This window comes from Cherax quadricarinatus, chromosome 53 (genome assembly GCF_038502225.1).
Source record: "Cherax quadricarinatus isolate ZL_2023a chromosome 53, ASM3850222v1, whole genome shotgun sequence".
Taxonomy (NCBI): Eukaryota; Metazoa; Arthropoda; class Malacostraca; order Decapoda; family Parastacidae; genus Cherax; species Cherax quadricarinatus.
The window spans coordinates 8,700,389-8,717,714 of record NC_091344.1 but is presented as its reverse complement, the minus strand read 5'-3'; positions in this window follow the sequence as shown (position 1 = coordinate 8,717,714).

Sequence of the window (17,326 nt, the reverse complement as noted above, 5' to 3'; positions counted from 1 at the left end):
CGACATGTGTGACGGATTCACCCAGCAAAGTACAATATATATATATATATATATATATATATATATATATATATATATATATATATATATATATATATATATATATTTTAATTCCTATTTTAGGTATGAAAGTATTCTTGTATGTTTGTGTACAGGTTAACTCCAGCCTTAACGTCACACTTGCAGTTTTCGCATTTCTTTCTTCCATTCGGTAGATAACAACCGATTGTACTATATAATATTGTGAAACTTACAAGGGGGACTGGGAGCAACAAGTGGGGCACCTCAAAGATCGGTCATTATCTCTATTTTACATATTTGTTACAAGGTCTGTGGCTACAACATACACACACACACTCTTTCTCTCTCTCTCGCTCCTATTCATGGTAGCCTGAAAGACTGCCTGGCATAAAAAAAGCTGAGATTGGTCCTGTGCTTCAACACAGCGTGCAGTCTCTCTGCATCAGCTGGATCACCATTTCCCTCACACAACACAAGAACCGAATGGCGCCCAACAGAATTACGAAATGCTAAATATCACGGAGGTGCAGTTCAGAATTATAACCTCAGACTCCTCGAAGCTGCTTCGCGGAACAACGTTGAAAATGCTTGAGAATTTTCTCTTAAATTGTCGGGGAAATTAGCTTTCAAATTGCTACAGAAGAATTTATGGATTAAATTGATGACATCATCTTGTATCCCATTTACGAGTAATTTCTTCACTTTTGGAATATACGAAGAGCATTATTATAATGGTGCATGTTGTTATCATTTGAAAAATGTACTTTAATACGAAAATGGTGTACAATACCGACAGGATGATAAGACACATGTGCATCAGTTAGGTATCTTTATTCCGAAACGTTTCGGAATGTAGATACCTAACTGTTGCATACGTGTTTTACCATCAAAATGTGCTTCAGTTTCCGTAACAAGCTTTTATCTTCTCCGGTTTACCGTCAATGTGCATTTTTTCTTCCGAATGTTACAAAGTAAACTGGCAATGTGTTAATGAGTCACCACAACATTGTTGCAACACTTCACGACTAATCCACAAATTATATATGAAATAAAAACGACGTTTAAGGCCATTCTGGACCATTATAAAATCAAGAGAGCTTTTTGACCCAGGGTGGACCAAAACGTCGTCTGAGTTTCCTCCCCGGTGTGTGAGTTAGTAGTAAATGATGATGACGGGTAAGCAATAGTGTGAGATACGGACAAGATGATGAAGATGCACAAATGTAGTGCTGTGGATCCTTTAATGGCGACACGTTGTCAATAAGGGATTTCATAATATTCTTTGTAATTTTTTTTTACCAGCAGTTGCTCTCTGGAGAATGTCTCCAGCTTTCGTTTGGCTGTCAGATGTATCAGGGTATTTTCTATCTCCGGAAAGTCACATTTCCTCTATTGATTCCTGAAAAAAGGAAGTCTCGCATTTCTTTACCCAAACTGATGTAGTAATCCGAGTGAGAATTTAGTGGAGGCAGCCAAGAATGTAGATATATTAAACGAAATCTCAGAAAGATAAACCTGTTTTAGGTGATTGCTTTTGTCATTTTATGAAAGAATTGAGCTGACCTTATTGTATCATCTGTTTGTGGAAGGTGATTAAAGTTTTATTATTAGTGAAAAAATTCTCAGGATGGATGGATGTTGACAGAGTACCTGGGTGGGAAGTGGTAGGAGTCGCTTTGGGTGGAAGGTAGCGAGAGCCTTTTTGTGGGAGTTGCTGTGACTTGACGGTGGTGAGTACTGCTTTGGATGGAGTTGAGTGGGATGGAAAATGAAACATAAAAGTTGTTCAGGCTAATAAAAAACAGGAACAACAGGTAGGAGAGTGAACAAGCCGCTGTGATGAGCAACGTGATAACACCACAACTGCAGAAGGAACTGTCAAACGATGCAAACTTCACCACCAGCAGGCCATTGATCCACCTCCTCTCCTTCATGTAAGCAACTCACGAAGTCGTGTTTACATACAGATGCAACAGAAAAGTCATCCAAAAGCCAGATCAATAATTTATCAGTTTATTTCGCCATGAAAAGAGTGCATCTTATAAAAATGAAGCGAGAAACAGAGGCACTTGAAGAGGAACCTGGGATGGTCGGATAAGAGACAAACATGGGATGGGAGAATGTGTGGGCGTGTTAGTGTACATGACAGGTCAAAGCAAAGTGAGGAAGACTACTGACACTAGCGAAGGCACAATTATGAGAGGCAGATCGTGCAACAGACGAACAATCATGAAATATAGTGCAGGAATGCGAGAGAAAAATATTACCGAGGAAAAAACTGGATACCGTTTACACTAAAGTTTTAGTGAGTGCGTTAAGTTGTATGGTTTAATGAGTGCCTTAAGTTGTATGGTATAGAAAACGCTAGATCGGGTATTCAGTACTTTAAAAGTGAAAATTAAATCAGCATTGTTAATTAGTTGCCCTGTTAAGCAATATTTAGTTGTCCTTGTACTTTGCAAACAATCAATATCACTAAGGTAGGTAACTAATTAACTGTCAAATTACATATATCATTATTATAAGCAAAACAGCACTAAGTTCATTAGTCACAATCCAAACAGTTACAATAACTCGATCGAATTCAGAGCAGATTATGACAAAAGGGCAAATATTCCCCGCTATTTAGGCCGAAAAATAGGCTGCTTTGTTCTGCACTCAAATGTCGCCACCACTGTGAGGCCTGGTCTCAGACCGGGCCACTGCGGCCTTGACCCCCGAAACCCTCTTCAGGTATACTCCAGGTATACAGGGATAGTGAGTTTGTATCTGCAGCAGTCCTTAGAATGATCATATTCTTCTTCTTTGACTTATTATTATTATTATTATTATTATTATTATTATTATTATTATATCACGGCACGGTCTTTGAGCAGTTAGACTGTTGGTGATTATCACATGATCGTATGAGAAACATTTCGAAATTGAAAACCTTCCAGAGTTTTTTTTTTTTTACGTTACGTGAAGCATTTATGCACTTGACTCGTTCCGGATATCTCACATCATTCATGAGTTTCCTCTGAAGCTGAGGAGGTTTTGCTTTTTAAAATCAAAGCTACCCTCCTTTTCCAAGCAGTGTATAATCTTTACGGATTTTGTTCTTCCTCGTGAACAAAATATTAATAATGTATTGCGCGAGTTTAACAGTGCTTTGTTTTGGGTCAGTTTCACTCGCGCTGACTTATAACGTTTGAGAGGATTTTCCACCCCATCCTATCTCTTGAAAGTCTTGCAACCGTGCATATCTCCTGACGAAGCACGACGTATATGAAAGGCCTTGAGCTAATGTTTTTTTATCCTCCAGTGGCTTGTTAGTGATTATATATATATATATATATATATATATATATATATATATATATATATATATATATACATACATATATATATATATATATATATATATATATATATATATATATATATATATATATATATATATATATATTTTGTCGTGCCGAATAGGCAAAACTTGCGATCTTGGCTTAAATAGCAACGCTCATCTTGCCATATAGGACAAGTGAAAATTTGTGTATGCAATAATTTCTCCAAAACCATTCTGAACCTAACGAAAAAATATATTTCATTGTGTTTGTTTAGTAATAAATTACTGTAAACGTATTTAAAATATATTGAGTTGGGTTAGGCTAAAATAAATTGATCTTGTTATAATAAGGTTAGGTAAGTTTTCTAAGATTCTTTTGGTGCAAAATTAAAAATTTTTACATTAACATTAATGAAAAAAATATATCTTTAAACGTGTAAGAGAAAATTTCAGAAAAGACTTAATTTTAAATGAGTTCTTGCTAATTGACCAGTTTTACATATTCGGCACGACATTATATATATATATATATATATATATATATATATATATATATATATATATATATATATATATATATATATATATATATGTGTGCAGGACAAGCCACGGGGGTGCAAATTCCCCCCCCCCGTGGCTTGTCCTGCATAGTTAAGTCCTTTCTAAAATTTTCTCTAACCTTATTAAAACAAGTGCAATTTAATTTAGCCTAATGCATCTAAATATATTTTAAATAAGTTTACAATAATTTAATAATAAACAAACATAATGAAATATATTTTTTCGTTAAGTTCAGAATGATTTTTGCGAAATTATTGCATACACACATTTTCGTTTGCCTTATTCAGCGAGAAAACTATTGCTATTTAAGGCAAAATCGTTATATAGTGACGACCTAATTTTAAAATTATGACGTAGAAGATTCACCCAAAGACACCATCACCTAGGTATACCTTTGGAAATCCTGGAAATGGAATTCCATAATATTGCTGTAGTCGACCGTCTCACAGGTGAGTAACGTCATAACTTGGCAGTTCGTGGTGTGCTGAGGTCATTGCTGCAAATATACAGCTCCAGGTCCTCTTATTACACACGTGGCCGCTGTCATTGTATCACGGTCTTCCTGCCTTACTACCCATTGCGATTCCTTTACCAACCATAATCCAGCCACAATCTCATGTGACGAGAGGAGAAACTTGCTGCCTTAACAGAGAGCATCCACCGAATCATTTTACTCTTTCCTTCTTGTTAAGTCAATGCATGTGAGAAATGAAGGCTTACGAGCTCATTTCTCATCAGCTAATCGAGGAGGCACAGGCGAGTGGCATTCTTCAGTGCGTCCTTCGAGTTAAGAAAAGACTGAGTGACTTGCCTCATTATGAGTGCATATAGTTAAAACAAGCTTCCCGACCTTACCTGAAGGGTAATGGGGTGTAGTCCACGGCACTCCTCAAACTTCTTCCAAGGCATACAAGGATTACTCATTAACATGAACGCAGGACTGGAATTAATTTGCATTTTGCATATCAACTGTGAGGGAGGTCAGCATTAAATCAAATTGCTTTAAACATTTTTTCTTTCAAACTTGAGAAACACGTAGCAAAAAACAATGTAGGGGCCCATACAAATATCTGAGAGATAATTTAGGCAACATGAAAACTGGCAGGGAAGTAGAATTGAATGATCATTATGTCTCCCATTTTTATAAATGAACATTGTAGACTTGTCATTGAAAGAGAAATAAACAACTGAAAAATGGGAGAAAATGGGTTTGTGGACTGAGAATAATATTAATGAGGTGCTAGAAAGATGAACAAAATGTTTCCAGAAATGACTGAATGTTGATGATGAAAGTAAAGCATCACTCTCGTGTTTGGAACGTAAAGGAATGAGAATTATTAAAATAAGTAAGAGTGTTGTCAAATGAATATGAGAAGAGTGAAGTGAGTTTTAAATGGCTCAAGTGAAATAATGGAATTCGGACGATATAGAGTATGTATATTATAAAAACTGGTGCTCTTGTTAAATGTGTGTTTGAAAGATCAGAAAGTACCCAGTGAGTAACAAACGTAATGAGTGGGTTTTCTGTGAAATGGGAAACCAGGCTAAAAATTAGAGGAGAATAAGTTGGCTAAATAAACTATTTATCGAGTATAGCCTGTATATCTCTGGTTTACGAGGTGACTGTGTTATTACCACTGGTGTTGCTAATATTACACAATCATCGCTAATAAAACTAACACTGCTTACAATCATCACCTCTACCAGTAACATTATTCTAGCCCACACCGCTATCACAGCGGCCACTACCACCATCTTTGTCTCTCTCTCTCTCTCTCTCTCTCTCTCTCTCTCTCTCTCTCTCTCTCTATCTATCTATCTATCTATCTATCTATCTATCTACTTATCTATCTATCTGTCTCTCTATCTATCTGTCTATTCGCCTTCTGCTCTTTAAGAGAAAGAAATATTTACATATAGCGTGACTGCCTCCGCAAGTAAACGTAGTCATTAAACTAATGACCTCGGTCTTACCACCTGCCACCACCATTTCCACCACCACTACCATCACCACAACCACCTCAACCACTACCACAAACATCACCAACACCACTACTACCACCACACCCTCCACAACCACTACAACCAAGCTCTTGTATACCACCAGTCAAGCACACCTATAAACTCCAGGGACCTCATCGTTAAAAAAATAAGAACCTGACCAGTTGTGACCTTACATCGGTGTTTACCAACGTATTGACATCAGAAGCCATCATCGTGTCAACATGGACCTCTCTACTAAATACCCAGGATGGATTTCGTGAGTTTCATAGATTTTCCTGTTCACTTCGACTATTTCAAGATCCGTGAAGCCTGCTATAAGGTATAGTTATTTTGTGTAACACTTACGATACTCTGTCTCTCGGCGCAGTGTCAAGAAATGTAATTAAACAAATCGGTGTAACAGTCAACAAATGCAGTTGCTATAAAGCAACTTACGTAGACACTGTCATTGCGGTAGAAAAGAGAGTTCCAGAGAATCAAATGTTAATTTTTTCGCTAAAATCAATCTTTCCATCCTTCCTAGATCACAGACAAGACTGTGGCAACTCAATAAGTCCTATGGATTTTTCTGTTTAAATCTGTCAAGCTTAGACCATCACTCAGCGTCCCATAATTTGCTCTGTTTTATGTATAAATTTTATTGTATGCTGTATCTCTGAAAGTATTTTAAAAGATTCATCGTTATGAATCGTATCACTTTATAACATAAAACTATCTTGTTAAGGCAATTGTTAAATAAGGTTGTATTCACTTCTTAGATGTTTCATAATAACGGCGGAGATGGTCAGTTAGTAGTTTGAATTAACACTAATTGTAGTGTGTACAGAGAAGTACCACCTTTGGTGTTAACTTGGGATGCTAGTGATCATCATCAAAGAGAGCAAACTTCATTCAGAGAAAAATCCAGAGATAACCAAGGAGAAATTAAGATTAGTACTGCATATTTCAGCACTCACACCCCCTCCCCTCCACCGCCCAACAAATGAGACGAAATAAGAGTTGTTAATCTTAAAGCATTCGAAAATTAAATTTACATTTCACTATTTTCTCTTCCACCTGTGAGAGGCCGAGCATAATAACCCTCCAGGTGTCCAGGGGTTGCAATTACCGAATTTAATTAAATATTTCTGCAACGTAAGTCACTTCATATTGCACCAAGTGGGTATTATTAAACTTTTTTTCTACGTTCGTGTTTAGTTTGTGGTGCAGAACTGTGAGCTGACAGACGGAATCACCTTCGTACCCAATAATCACGAGTGTGAACTGTAACAAGGATTAGGAGACCATTCTTTGCTTAATTTGGCCCTCAATAAAATCCACTGATAAAAAATTTTCGCTGTCCATTTGACTTTTCCAGGTTGAAATACAAGGCATAGGAATACGGAAAACGCATTTGTTGCTCTGAGAAGCATAATTACTAGACCAATAGGGGAGACTGAGTAAAAAAAAAAATCTGTTTCCATTACGCGAATAATTTGTATAGTGTTGTAAACGAGGTGGAAAATGTTAACTCAGAAACCCAGAAATTAGGCTCTCCAGACTGACCAGGTCATTTATATTGTAGCGACGAGCAGTCTGGGGAAGGTAATGTAGGTAACGGCGGAGGATGAGAAATAAGGGAAATTATTACAAGAAAAGTAGGATTTTGGATTTTTAATATATTACCTTCAATGGGATGTTACATCCGTAAGAATTACATAACATCTTGGAAATGGGAGGTAATCAGATTTGATTACCACTTCAGCTGAAGGGTCAGGAGTCCTTCATCAGTACTATAATACTCAATTTAATGGGTCGAGTTTCAGAGTAACGAGCAGGTGGTAATACTTAAAACAGTTTTCTGTAATATTCTCTCTATAGCCACTGAATGCCTATATAATAAATACACCAGTGTGCTGCGCATGTGTCAGTTTGTAAACAATTAACAGATAAACACTGACTAGCCAGAAGAAGCGTGTTGACATCACAGTTCAGCTGACCCATGTGAAATGCAGCATCTCCACCCCTCCATCAGAATGCAGACATTTAACTTACTATTTTCAAGACTAAGGCACAGTTAATCGGTTTTGTGAATCCCTTCATAAATGTTTCTTTGCGTATACATCAACAACACGTCATATCTTAAAAACTACTTGCTTCACTTCCTAAACAGCACGCGCATACAAGCTTATTGGACATATGATATATATATATATATATATATATATATATATATATATATATATATATATATATATATATATATATATATATATATATATATATATATATAACAATGTTAATATAGACAGCTTTAATAACAACTATATCTTACTGTTTTTCCTCGATGAAATTCCTGAGAAACAAATGATCAAATATTTAATAAATATATTCATAATGATAAGAAATCATATGCAAATTCTCGATAGATTTATGCACATATTCTACATAGGCATCTCAAACATACAAAACATTTAATATTCTTCATAAAAGCATCACAAGTAGCTGCAATTTTAGCCTGTAAAAGCGTCGTATAATTCAGAAATATGCTAGTTATAAGCAACAATTACTGGTTAGATAACTTTCAATAAAGATAACTCATAGGCAATTGCTTTAAAATCCCCATTAGTGTCTTTCCTGCGGCTGTGAGCAGTTAATTGACTGGTAAGAGGAGAGCCAGTTATGGACGAACGCCTGCTGCGTCCTCCAGACTCTGGTTTGCTCACACCAGCAGGGATGATACCAGCAAACTTATACCAGTACATAGGAACAGGGGGTTGCTTTGAAGCTGGTGGCGGACTTTCCATCCAAAAAAGTACAGCTACTGTTACCTTGGGCCAAGCATCATTACTTTCCATTCCTCAGGCATTCATAATAATAATAATAATAATAATAATAAAAATAATAATAATAATAATAGAGAAAAATCCTTCCTCTGTAAGCCATGCGTGTCGTAAGAGGCGGCTGAAATGCCCGGAGCAAGCGGCTAGGTAACCCCCTTCTCCTAAATGCAAAAAGAAGAAAAATCTTCATTTAGTCTTTTTACGGTCACCTTGCCTCGGAGAGAGACGGCCGGGCCTCCTCTTTTCTGCAACTTTGCAAGATTCTGATGTGTTGTTTGCAACACATCAGTTATCAGTGCTATCATTCAACTCTCTCTCTCTCTCTCTCTCTCTCTCTCTCTCTCTCTCTCTCTCTCTATATATATATATATATATATATATATATATATATATATATATATATATATATATATATATATATATATATATAAGAGGTAAACCAGTCGGAGTTACTTAGTTCAAGGAGTCGTAGAAGCTCAACCCCTCTGTCCGCTGGTTTCTACACTACCTACCTCCACTTACCTCAGCACTAGTGGGATTATCATTATTGTATACATGGAAGAGCGATAAATCCTTTTGGATCATACAGGCATGAGGAAATGAGAAGCAATCAGATTCGATCAATGGAAGATGTGGGTAATTAGAGTGCGTTAGATCAAGAGCCTTTCGCCGCCATCAAGGCACCGCCCTCGAATGGAGTCCTGCTGAAAATGATACAGTGCAACATATTGCAAGAAAAGAACTGGACTGCAGTGTGCGGCTATCCTGTTCCTTAAAATTAAAAACACCGGAACTAAAGCTGTCTACTTTTTTTTTAGTGTAAGAAACATCTACCGATGTTGATAGAAACCCCAAATGTTGCTGTTGAACATAATAGAGATTGAATATTTCTTTCGACCTCCTTCTTAGGTCCTTTTATCAGGAATTCTACTGTCGACATCAAAACCAGTTACGTTTACCTTTCTGATTCCATTCAAACGATAGGATTCATGCAAAAGACAGTAAAAAAAATTCAGCGAGAGCTGGAAGAATACAGCAGGGTTGTGAAAATACCCGTGGCCACTTAGTATTGCTTGGCTTGGTGTGTGTTTTGTAGCGAGTCCCTGGTCTAGGGGATACTGAACTACCTAGTGTATTCTGTAATATAGTGCTTCAGTATTCGGAATGCGATACTGAAAATAAGCTTAAAGCTCACAGGAGAGGAGAAACCTAGTGAAGAGGAGTTGGACCATGGTACAGCGATAAGTGAATGGCAGGGTACCATGTATGGAGCTCAGGGAATGCAGCCAGGCATACCTTGTTCTCAGGAGCCTGATGAGTAAGACACATGTGCAACAGTTAGGTATCTTTATTCCGAAATGTTTCGTCTACGCAATAGGCTTCTTCAGTCGAATACAGAGGAGACATCATAAACAGTAGAGATGTAAAGAGAATGTTATCAATGCATCACCCTGACAGACGTAGTCTTCAAGAAGTCTCTAACACCATATGCACGTTGCTTATCAGTATGTAGCCAGGTTGCAAGTTATTAACGAGTCAGAGATGAATGCTGTATTCAGTAACATGATTCAGTTCGTCCCTAGTGATACCTTTCTCGCTAGTTGTTACGTCTCACTTATGATTAATTACTTATGAGGATTTCACGAATATAATAAGTAGATGAATATAATTTAGATGTTATTTTGAGAAGATGATAGGTGTGAGTATAACTACTTAATTACTACTTCTATTCTTTACGTAATTCAGTTCCTCTCAATGCACATAGAGCATAGCTGGTAATCTGAGATAAATGCCGATCCACAACTACTTTCAGCACTGCATTATGTCTTTATTCAATTTTCTCCAGTACGCTGAGAGATCTTCATATAGGCTAAAAATATTTAATCTTGAATCCAAAAGTTTCTATTCATTTTCTCAAGATAGCGATGTTTACATCCCCAGAAATAAGTTTCACTAGTATCATGAATATGACACATCTGAAATTCCTGGGTATCATTATTCTGAAGATGTTTCGCCAATCAGTGAAGCGCTATATATCAACTTAATGCAGAAGTTATTCGAAGGTGTTGAAACTTAAGACGGTAGAAGACGAGATAATCAGTTCTTCAATCCCTGCTATCATTCATTAATATGGCAATCAATAAGAATACGGTTCAAATTTTCTCTGTGTAGGGTCAAGGGTAAAAGTAGAACCGCGAAGTATACTAAAAACAGTAGTTTGGAAGAAGGGATCTAAGATAAATATTTCTCGAAGTGTATACAAACGTTTTAGAGACAGAGGAAAAAAACACCGAGTGTGGGCAAGAGAGAGCGAAGAAATGACATTCGTTGTAGAACAAGATTGTCTTAAGACAACATTACGTTCCGTTAGAGGTGTATCAAGTCATAACTATTCCTCCTATGCTAATCTTCCACCCCCACCAACACCCCAGCCAGACCCAGTCATTAATTGTTCTCCACTCATAAATCAGAGTAAGATTTTAACATGACGTTTCGTTCAACTGTACCCTGAAGTGAAATGTAATTATGATGAATACTTATGCTATTGTAGGTATCTTGACGTCCATTTGTCGCCTCGCTGCCCTTTCCACCGATTTTGAATACATTCCACGAAGATAAGAATTTAACTTCCCTACGCTCCTTGTTTATTGGAGACGATGAGAAAGGGGCTTTCGAGGCATCTGAGTTACCCATTTCTTTCTCAGATCAAAGCTGATTTCCCTATTCCTTCCAACCCATACCTGACCCAAAGAGCTATGTGACCCTCAAGTTCAGAACTGCTCCATAAATATATTTTCTATGCTTCGGCCTGACGGATGGTAACACTGCTTGGTAAGTAAACAAAACGATGATGGAGAAATAACCGGATGACATCACATTACGAAACAATTTTTTTTTATCTTGGAATCATATTACGTAAAGATTATTAAAAAAGATTTTGACATTGTCAGGTCACGTCGTCAGAGGTAATTTTGCCAGAAATTACATTTCATTATAAGTCTCTGAGTGGAAGAGTGTTTTGTTTAGTGTGTCAAAGGAAAATTTCAGCATTAATACAGATAAATATATATTTGTGTGTGTGTGTGTGTGTGTGTGTGTGTGTGTGTGTGTGTGTGTGTGTGTGTGTGTGTGTGTGTGTGTGTGTGTAGCAGAAATTCCAAATTTCATGCAATATCTGCACGCGACGTGAGGCGAGTACGTTTCCTTAACTACATAAAACTATACATTCGTGTATTCACACCCATAAAAAACCAACCCATCCAGGATGCAAAATGCAACATTAATCTTTTTTTCTTATTCATTATGAGCGCAGCATCTGAGGTTCGTCAGATGCGAACTAATGGGCTTTGTGTCCTCACAAAGTCCTTGCCATGCCTTGATCCATTAATGCTGCGAGATTTAGGACGAGGTTCCCGTTACCTGACACTTGACTGTGTTTATTGGGCTAGATCATGCTCTATTCAGAGCCAACGTTGACCTTTACTCTGTCTTTGGCTTTTCTCTGTCAGCAAAACAACCACCTTGTGTTTCATAAATAACAAGGAAATCATAATTTCGTTATTTCGTGTATCCATGTTGAATTAACTGTGCAGTATTTAGGTATCCAGTTTACCTAGAAAGCTTTGTTTTTTCATATTCTAGATAACGGGAACATAGTACGTTCCCTAACTAGATTTAAAATAAAAACGGATGTATCATTCATTTTGAAATAAATTATTAAGCACATATTCACGTAAAAATCAACCACTGTACAATATTGTCTTAGTGAATACAAGTTTCAGAGGAAAGTTTTGGATGTGTCTGATAGACAGAGCAAGTGAAAAAGATAAATGGACTACTAGGAGAATGGTGTCAGTGGATAAAAGACAAGTGAAAGTGAGCAAATTATAGAAACGAATGGCAGGGGAGATTTTTTTTTAACCAACTGTTGGAAAAAAAGCTTGGTTAGAGAAAGAGAAAGTGAAGAAGAAAACAGAGAAAGATAGTGGCGAGGCTTCAAAAATGCGGTACTCGAGTGCGTTGTAGATCTGAAATTACAATAAGTTTTGGTGTATAACTGAGAAAGACTGACAGGTGGCATGGCAGGATGTAAAGGGCGATAAAGAAGAGGAGACTAGCATTTGAAATATTTTTTTTTTTCAATATAAAAAAAATATAGGTATATGAGTATGTGGATAAGAAAAGAGAGGATTAAGGAGTAGTGAACAGGCGTAAAAGATTATAAACAATTCACAAGGCATTATCAGCAAATTTTTGAGATTAGAAACATTCAGACTTTTATCAAGTATCAGCTATTACATTGACGAGAGATTTTCTATCAGATTTGATTTACAAGTTATCTGCACGGCAGAGCAGTATCTTAGCAGTTAGGTGTTACCTGAAGCTAACTTCATCATAACCAATACCATTTCTCATAGGAGAGACAGAATAAAAGAGGAAGAAAAAAAAAAGATAACAGAACTGTATCAAGTGTCTTGCCCGAATGATTCAGAGCGTTGCCCAAGGTCTTTCTCACTCCTTCGTCTTGCCTCTGTGCGTGAACTAATGTCAACTTCGTCAGGGAAAAAGAGATTGTAATCGAGGCTTAATTGTATGATCGCAATATTTACTTTATGTTCACTGCCTGAAGGTAGACGAATTATGACTGCAAGGGAACATATTATGACTGTGGTGGACGTATTGTAATTGTAAGTGAACGTATATGGCTGTAACTGGATATGTAATGACTGTAAGCGAACGTACAATGACTGTACATGGATGATTATGACTGCAATTGGACAAATGACTAAAAGAGGACGTAATATGAATGAAAATGGATGTATTATGACTGAACGTTGATGTACTATGACTGTAAGTGAAGCAAATAGGCTTATTATACGTGTAATGACGTATTTTGATTGCGAGTGGACGTATTATGACTGTTAACGGAGTTAATAAGTCTGTAAGTGAAGGTATCGTGCAAGTGGATATATTTTCACAACAATGAAAAAGACTTATTTAATCAAGTTTTTAATCTGTTTTCTCTGAGTATGTACTAGGATTAGATCAGAGGGAGAGAGGTAGAGAGAGAGAGAAAGAGAGAGAAAGAGAGAGAGAGAGAGAGAGAGAGAGAGAGAGAGAGAGAGAGAGAATTCCTTCTATCACCAAACTTTCCAATAAATTACATCGTATTCCTTTAAACAGCTCATTGTGTGTCAGAAATGATTATTTCACTTTTTATTACAAAATTCATAGTGTAAATATCTTTCTCGTAAAAAAAGATGATTTGTCGCTAAAACTTTATTGCCAGAATAATGCCTACTTCTTTTATTTCAGTTACTTATTCTACTTGAGTATAATGTTACGAGTCGTCTTGATTATTTACGCTAATCACAGTGAAGAATAAATTCATAGTTCCGTGGCTGAAACAATTTACAACTGGACCATAAAACACAGGAATTACTATAGGCACAAAGAACTTATTATTATTAATTTATGTTTGCCTTTATTAATGTCTTTCAATGGCCAGGACTAACCGAAACGTTCTTTCAATATCCCTCTGAATTACTAGTCAGCTGTGAATTGCTCCTGCCTCGCTATTGTTACTTTCTTCCGTCAAACTGGCATCTCTGTCCTGGTCGATTAAATCACCGATGGAAACTATAATTCACAGAAAAATGTGGTCTTTCTTCAGCAGACTTAACTATCCAGCCAAAAAAGAAAAAAAACAGAAACTCCTCTTACACTCTTTCCTCCGACACTCGACCCAAATTCATTCTTTCCAAGAAATACTGGCATCATTATCAACAAGACTAATTTAGCTTTTAACAGATTTCTCGACGAGTCATCTACCTGGACTCTGAAAAAGATTCAACACTCATCTAGTGACACTGCAGAGAATCGGAAGCTTAATCTCATCAGAGCTGATCGCCTTGAAGGATGTTCACCTGTTATATAAATTAGATTTTTGCAACATAAATGCATGTTTATACCCCTTTTTAAAGACATAACACAGTGATGTGTAAAGTTCATAAATATAACTAATTAATATTTCTATTAATATTTCTATTAATATTTCTTTTATACACAATTGCAATGTGTATAATTGATTTATTATTATTATTATTATTATTATTATTATTATTATTATTATTATTTATTATTAGTATTTATTGTTATTATTATTATTATTATTATTTTTGTTATTGTTATTATTATTTGATTATTACTTTCATTTGTGCCAGCAGTGATTCCTGTTATGCTTTATAAGGTATGTTATGACTGTTCATGAGTCCATAACTATTTACATTATTATTATTAATTTCTCATTATTACTAAACTTCCACCTCCCCTCTTATATCCCATTAAAGTTTTCGCTGTTGCTTTTCATATCTCTCATTTTCTCCCTTATTGTCATCTTTCCTTTATCTCCCTCTCCCTTCTTCCACTCTTATTATCCATTTACTATTTATACATTGGCAACACATTTAGAGGTCAGATTTCTTTTATGTGAGTCCATTAATACCTTCAAAGGTTCTCTTTCCATTCTTCCTCGATTCTCACTGAGTCATCCTCGAAGCCTCGAGCAAAACCTTCGATTCTCATGACCTCCCATGGTCTCTCTGTCTCTCTCTCTTTCTGCTCTTCAAGAAGGGTGCCTTGATGCTGGTGAAGGGATCTTTATTCAAGGAGCTGGAGTGACCCCTCTTCTTCCCTGGAACAAAAGTGATTGAACAACAATATCACAGGTAAAAACTTATCGGGTGAGGAAAGAATGCTTAATAAATAAGGGAAAAATATTGTGGAACATAATCTCTGTTTTTCGTTCGGCAGAAGTGACATCCGGATCATAATTTAAAAGTCTGGACGACAGCTGGTGAGATGTTGACGACAGAGAAAAGGGAGGTTCATGTTACTGAACAGACAGGCGTTGTGACTGAAATAAATGGAGAGGAACTGATTACCTACGTAATAGGCTGAGAACTGGGAACCGATGTTAATGATAGATCTTTAACTAAAGGGAGAAAAGATCTCATTGTGGTGTGAGAGATGAAATCAGTATTCGAAAATCATCCTTCAGCAAGGAGATAAAATAATATAAACACAGCAGATAAAGGGGCTGGAGGGCATACCCAAATGAATAAATAAAATATTTTATTATACTAAGTATACTTAACAATACACTAGCATTTACCTAAGCAGCACACGACAGTGCTTGCTACTTGTGAATATGATAATGTACAGTACGGACAAGTTGATAAGTAAGACACATGTGCAGCAGTTATATATGTTTATTTTGGAACGTTCCATTGTTACACAATATGGAGCAGAACTTTTCTCCAGGCTGAGGGACTGACCACCTCAAAACTACGTCTTCAAGGGCGATGGACTGATTATATCGCCTTTACATCTCAACTGTTTCTATATTACCTCCTCTGTATTCAACTGAAGAAGTCTTCTGTGTATTCGAAAAGTTTCGGAATAAAGACACCTAACTGTTGCACATGTGTCTTATGCCCGGGCCGGGAGAATACCGGCGAATCTTTAATAATAATAATAATGTGTCTTATCGTCTTGCTGATTCAGTTTTAACTTCATATTTTCAGTCAGTACACACTAGATAATAAAGACAGAATACACTTAGTATAATACAGTTTAGTATAATGCATTTAATACATTTAACAATACAAAATTAAAGGTTTTGGTGGTACTTTTGAGAGTATATCGAGCCAGGAGGGTGATGAGGGTCTTACAGACACTGGCATTTGCATGAATGAACGGATGTGACCCGACAAGGCAAATGGTGTTCATAATGGCGCAACTAGTTTAATAATACCGACTTTCCATTGACCAGAACGATCTCGCCCGCTGGGCTAGGATTGTGGTGTTCTCTTCCTGCTGTTTCTGCTGCTGCTTTTGGTGCTGGTTCTGCTGCTACTTCTGCTGCTGTTCATGTAGCTGTATCTGATGCTGTTCCTACAGCTGCTTCTGCTGCTGCTTTTAGTGCTGGATCTGCTGCTGCTGTTGTTATTGCTTCTGCGTCTGTTTCTGCTGTTTCTGTTGTTTCTTGTGCTTTAATTTTGCTGCTGCTGCTGCTGCTGCTTGTCAGTATTGCATTGTCACTTTTCATATTAAAGCTGATTTTCCGCTAGTGCTTTCCGTCCAAGGAAGGAGGAGAAGGGGGCCTTAAAGCTGGTGAAGATCTTGGTATTAAAGGAAGCGGCTACTCTCTCTTTTCTCCGATCTAACCTGATTGCTATCCCTGCATAAGAAAAAATGGTTATAACTATGGCCAGCGGAAGGTCTCGGTCAGATGACCAAGAATTCCAACAGTGGGTCATCATATGATTAAGTCCCGCGTCAGGAAGCACTTGTTTTATTATCTAAGAAACCTTACCTAACGTAGCCATTCCCCATACTGATTCCGTTCCAAAGACGCTGGCTGACCCCTGTAGGTTGAGTGCTCCCCAAGAATATAATAATAATAATAATAATAATAATAATAATAATAATTAATAAAAGTACTTGATGTTCATGACGTGAAAGGGATGGACAAGATTTCTCCTTTATTCGCGCTCAGGAGTCAATTCCATCCGTGTAGGTGGTTGTGGGT